This window comes from Uloborus diversus, chromosome 8 (assembly GCF_026930045.1).
Source record: "Uloborus diversus isolate 005 chromosome 8, Udiv.v.3.1, whole genome shotgun sequence".
Lineage (NCBI taxonomy): Eukaryota > Metazoa > Arthropoda > Arachnida > Araneae > Uloboridae > Uloborus > Uloborus diversus.
The window spans coordinates 108,533,423-108,539,422 of NC_072738.1; the positions used below are offsets into that span (position 1 = coordinate 108,533,423).

Consider the following 6,000-nt stretch of genomic DNA (forward strand, 5'->3'; position numbering starts at 1 on the left):
CTGGTCTGATACAAAACGCTTAATGATATTTGCTCACGCAACAAAAATAATTTCTAATGTTGTATAGTTTTTTAAAGTTAATTATAAAACGTTCTTTTAATTATCACTTTCTCCCAATTGTATATCTAAAGCATTTTTCTTTATTTCAGGCACATTGTCAATAATATTTTTATCGAAAATGAACTCTTAATCACAATTATGTGTAAAGAATCTGTTTGAAGTTGAAACTCAAGACTTATCAAAACAACAACTATTTTATGTAAGATAAATATGTCTTCAAGAGAAGCAAGATCTGCAAGTGACTGTCAGAACCAAGCAAGCATAGTATTTTCATTAAAACTTCATCTGAACTTGTGCTTGTTTAGGAACTTTCATTCCATTAACAGTGAACTTGGACAGAAATAAACGGCACGCACGTGAAGTGTTTGTTTGCATCGTGTTTTGAAACTATTGGATGCGTTCATTTTCTTTTTGTTAAGTACTTTTAAAATCATATGCCTTCGTCATTCCTGGATGTTCACATCCACTCATTTGATCAAGATTATCAAGACAGGAAAAAAAAAGTATGAATTACGAAAGTAGCACACAAACTGTTTCAGCGCATTTAACACTTCAGTCCTTATATCTTTGCGAAATGAAACAATTTTATACCACTGTATATCACAAATAATTTCCCAAGTAGTACTAACGGTGGGGAGATGGTTGGCCAATAGTGGCTAGGCTAACGGGTAGCAGCCAGTGGGGAATTTTGGTTTATCAAGGAACGATGAACCAACGATTGCCTTACAGTTTCTGGGCATCGTTGGGTCAACCGTGAATATTTTTGATGGGCCATCGTTGGGAAATCGTTTGACACTATACCAGATGGCTTGTCCTTCGCTGCAAATGGTTGGTTGGGTAACAGTTGCCTATAGAGGACATAGCCTACCATTTGCTAACCATAAGCACCGCTGTTGACCAACAATCTCCCAACCGATTGTGCTTTTAGGGTGGTACCGGCACGCACCTCTCAAGCGGTTTCCTCTATTCATTTTCTTGGAACATATGGGGCAGTCGTGAAGTCCTTATCACATTTTAAAAATGAAATCATCGTACGAACATGCTGTTTGCGCGATAATACTTCGCAGGTTTGTGTGAGTGTGTGCGTGTGTGTGTGTTCATTTATGTCAAATTGTGTAGCATTAAAGGTCTGAAAATGCGAGTTACTCAAGTAGACCTGGATAGATCAACTTGAGTACCGTTTAGATGTAGTTTGAGCAACAAGCGGTGCACACATTGAGCTCTAGCAAGTTTTCTGGTTAATAAGATGATTAAACACCTTGCATTACGTTTGTTTTGCTATCTGTGACTGTACAGCACCATTTTAAAACGCAATATGAAGGGGGGGGGGGTTACGATGCCATAAAACAATTTGTTAACCTGTGAAGTTTTTTTTTTTTTTTTTTGCAAATCGCATTTTTATACAACAATTGGTTGCTTTTCCTTGAATATGTCTAGGACTTTTCAGACATCCTGTAATTTCAATTGACGTAAAATATGTCCTAGATCAATTTTAATTTTTCTCTATGCATTAATCCTTTTCCCGCTATGTATATCCTATACTTATGGCATCGTTTTTTTCTACAGCTTAATACCCTACAGAACACAGAAACGAAAGAAAATATGTTTTATTAATCTGAGTGCCTAAAACGGAAACTATCGCTATCGACTTAGGACTCTGAGGCCATCAGCATGTTTTTCAGGATAGCGAGGGGTAGGGGGCTAAAATAATCTATACATATAGGAATTTATCGTACAAGGAGTGACACTATGCATTTAAAGCAATAGCTCTACGAAGGAATTAACTCACACCTATCAGGTGTCACCCATATGTTTTACTAACGTTCGTTTTTTAGCCAAAATAAGTCTGACTCCGACTTTGCATCTATGGCAGCAATGCATATTCAAAGGCACAATGACCAACTCTGACTCCTGAAAATTTTAAAGCTTTCAATTCCCGACTCCAAATCTTTTACCCCGAAATCAGTTCAACTCCGGCTCAACGACTCCATTGCCCTGGTTTTAACATTGAAATGCTACAAGGTGTCCTGAAAAAGACTGACTGCTTTAAAAAAAAAAAAAAAAAAAAAAAATGCAGAAAAACGCTTAGTGATATAAATAGAATTCGTGAAGAAAATTCATCGGGCCGTAAATTTTTTCCCTCCAAAGAAGCTAATTTTAGTTCAAAAATTTTCCAGTAGATGGTGCTGCAGATAGTAAGAACGTGAATCAAAGAAAGATGTAATCATTACATCATACATTGTCAAAAAAGTTTTTAATGAACAAAATTACATTTTTTTTTTCAAAATGTTGACCACCGGCTGTAATCACATGTCGTAATCGAATGAAAAATCGGTGAATTTAAATTATTCGTCTCTGAGTTACAGACTTACTATCTGCAGAGTCATCTAGCGAACAATTTTTGAACTAAAAATTGAAATTCCTGGGGGGGGGGGGGGTTACGGCCGACTACATGAGTTTTCTGCAAGAATTTATTTTTTATTATTAACCGTGTTCCTGTTATAAAATTTTAAAAAACAGTCAGTCTATTTCAGAACACCCCGTAAGTGCATTAATTGCGTCTTGCAGAATCTGTTCTCAATTCAATGCTAAGATTGTCTGAAATCAGTTTGTATGCTATTTTCGTCACAAGGAATATATCTTGAGAGAGATCAAGACTTACCTGGATTTTGTATTTCGAATAATTTTAATGAGCATTTCAAAATGATACACTGGTTGTAAAATACTACGGAGCAGGATAAATCAGTAATATTTCCCATCGGTATATGGGAATAAAATCCAAATTTAGGAGATTGTATTTTCACAGATTTGTTGTCAGTGTGAATCTTATGTAAATATTGCAAAACGACTGAAGATTTTATACATACACCTATGAAAGAAGAAGAGAATGTGTTACGCCACGTGTTTTGATGGAGAAAATACAGCTTTTTATTGTTTTGCAGGTTGTGTTTTTCTTATCAACAAACTCACCTTCCAAAACGACTCGGAAGCTAACACACACTCTCACAGATCATTTCGTACAAGTAACTCAGATAATCATACTATTTGTTCATTAAACGAACTGATGTGTGCCTCACATGACTTCCTTTTACTTCAATGTAATGTAATTTTCCCATCATTGGTAATTTTAATGTGATTCAATAGTTTACTTTCTAAATATCACCAACAGTGGCCAAATTGAAGCCAGATTTAAAGAAAAAAATCGCCAAATCTTGGCGACCGAAAGACTGGCGATATATTGCCAAGTGTCCGCCAAATTGTTACACCACTTCAGTTCATATCGAAATTAACAATGATTTCCCCCCAAAAAAAGGGGCAAAAGACCACCTTAGAAACACCCGAATGCAACCAAAAAGGGAGGTGCACAACTAGACTCCACTAGGAGTCTAAGTACTAAATTTCAACTTTCTAGGACATATCACCAACAGTGGCCAAATTGAAGCCAGATTTTTAAAAAAAATCGCCAAATCTTGGCGACCGAAAGACTGCCGATATATTGCCAAGTGTCCGCCAAATTGTAACACCACTTGAGTTCATATCGAAATTAACAATGATTTCCCCCCCCCCCAAAAAAGGGGCAAAAGACCACCTTAGAAACACCCGAATGCAACCAAAAAGAGAGGTGCACAACTAGACTCCACTAGGAGTCTAAGTACTAAATTTCAACTTTCTAGGACATATCACCAACAGTGGCCAAATTGAAGCCAGATTTTAAAAAAAAATCGCCAAATCTTGGCGACCAAAAGACCTGCGATTTATCGCCAAGTGTCCGCCAAATTGTAACACCACTTGAGTTCATATCGAAATTACCAATGATTTCATCCCCAAAAAGGGGCAAAAGACCACCTTAGCAACACCCGAATGCAACCAAAAAGGGAGGTGCACAACTAGACTCCACTAGGAGTCTAAGTACTAAATTTCAACTTTCTAGGACATACCGTTCTTGAGTTATGCGACATGCATACGCACATACGCAAATCCGCACATACGCACATACATACATAAGTACACACAGACGTCACGAGAAAACTCGTTGTAACTAACTCGGGAATCGTCAAAATGGTTATTTCGCGTGTCTATACAATCTTAGGCACTTATTCACGTGTGGTCGAGTCGAAAAAAAAAACTCAACATTCATCCGGGAGTGAGCAAAATTGAAATTGAGGTCGATTTTTGAGTGAAATTTTTTTTCGCGAATACATTACTTCCTTTTTTGTAAAAGGAAGTAAAAACACTCAGACTTCATTTACTTACAATAATCTTCCTCAAAGTTTGTCGTTTGACAGAAGTTACACATAATTTGCTATACATGAATAGAGTTGGGATAAATATTTTCATTCAAACGTTTTATATTGTGAAATACTTTAAGGGTTATTCTCCAGAATGTGTAACATTTGAACAGAAATATTTCTCTATTTCGAAACCTTTTCTTTCTTTTTTTTTTCAAATTCTTACATGAAAGTGTTACCTAATAGATGTAACCATAATCAATGGTCTAGCTGAATTCCAATTATTTTACTCATAAATAAAAAAAAGAATACCTTGTTCATGGAAATAAAAACAAAAATAAAAATAAAAATAGCGTTAGAAAATATAGGCCAATTTAATATCAAAGAAGTCATTTTGTTAATTGTTCAAACAATGCGATATTTTAATGATTAGTGTGAATCCACTATTAACTTATATTAATTAAATTACGGCTTTAATTTTAGTTATCCTTTTAATTCAAATTTGTGTTGAAAAATAGTATAGTAATTATATAATTCCAAATTAGTAAATTTGAGAATATGCCAGTAATTTATGATTTTAGTAGACTGTCTAAAATGAATGTATTTCCTCTCCATCATGTATTGTCACTTAAGAAATAATGACATTGAAAAGGTCTGTCACGCAGGTGAGGAATTTTCTATTACTATAGGCCTAATGGATACATTTTTCAGGGATTGAAATTTTTTCTGTGTTGCTACAATCTGCACGTATTAAACATATGAAAAAATGTGCACTTCATTTTTTACATAAAATTACGTCCTTGAAATTCAAGTTCACGGAGGTGAGAGTTCCGACTAACCACACTTGAGTTGTAAAACAAAATCTATCTTCTTGTTTTTCAACAAAAATCTTACAACTCCTTTATGGCTGAAAATCAACAAGGGGGCTCCCTTGTATCATGGGAAATAAAATGTGACGCCATTACAGCTACCTGTTGTTGAGAAATGGCATTTTGTGCTTGGGTAACGGAGGTTTGTATTGTTAGGAGGAGGAGGATTTATTGTGTGGCGTAATTCCTTATCCTCTACTAAAACGAACTAAAATACAATATTAAAAAATGAACTGTACTTAAACAATTAAATCTATTTGAGAAACTTGTAAAAAAAATAATAAATAAATAAATATATACGTTTAATGAAAAAAGCTATTAAGCAACATAAACAGTCACTCCAGGTGTGTGACATGCTACGGAGGTGAGAATTCACATGATGTGAACCAAAAATACAGTAAGATAAAAATAATTATTAAAACATTGTCGGCAGGTTTTAATCGATAGTTTTTGAGTGCGAAACAAACTGGTAGCTAATATAGAATTAGCAGACCAGACGAGTGACCGAAGCATGGGGCGGTAATTTACTGAATGTACAGTCATAGAAAAAAAAAAACGAAACACTTTTAATTATTCGGCCATTTTTCATGCTAGAAAGGAAAGAAAGATGTCACCCGACTTAGTTTAAAGTCTTCTTTAAAACTACGTAGGTAAAATTTTGATAAGGGACCATATACAAAGCAAAATGAGCACCAACTCTTGATTTTCAAATGGGAACCCCTAATTTTTGCTACATAATTATGTTTAGACCGCAAAATACAGCCAGGATACGAAATTTCACTGCATTCCGTGCAGTAGAACCGGAGTTATTAACGAAAAACGTTTTAGGGACCATCACCACA

General features: G+C 35.1%; 1 protein-coding gene across 1 annotated transcript in view; it reads left to right on the forward strand.

Moving 5' to 3' along the window:
• The window catches only part of LOC129228533 (neural cell adhesion molecule 1-A-like), a 73,115-nt gene extending 72,870 nt beyond the window's left edge, over positions 1-245 (forward strand). The window contains exon 11 of the mRNA XM_054863214.1: positions 150-245. The gene's annotated coding sequence lies outside the window, so the exon portion shown is untranslated. The remainder of the gene's footprint in view (positions 1-149) is intronic.
• The last annotated feature ends 5,755 nt before the right edge of the window (positions 246-6,000 follow it).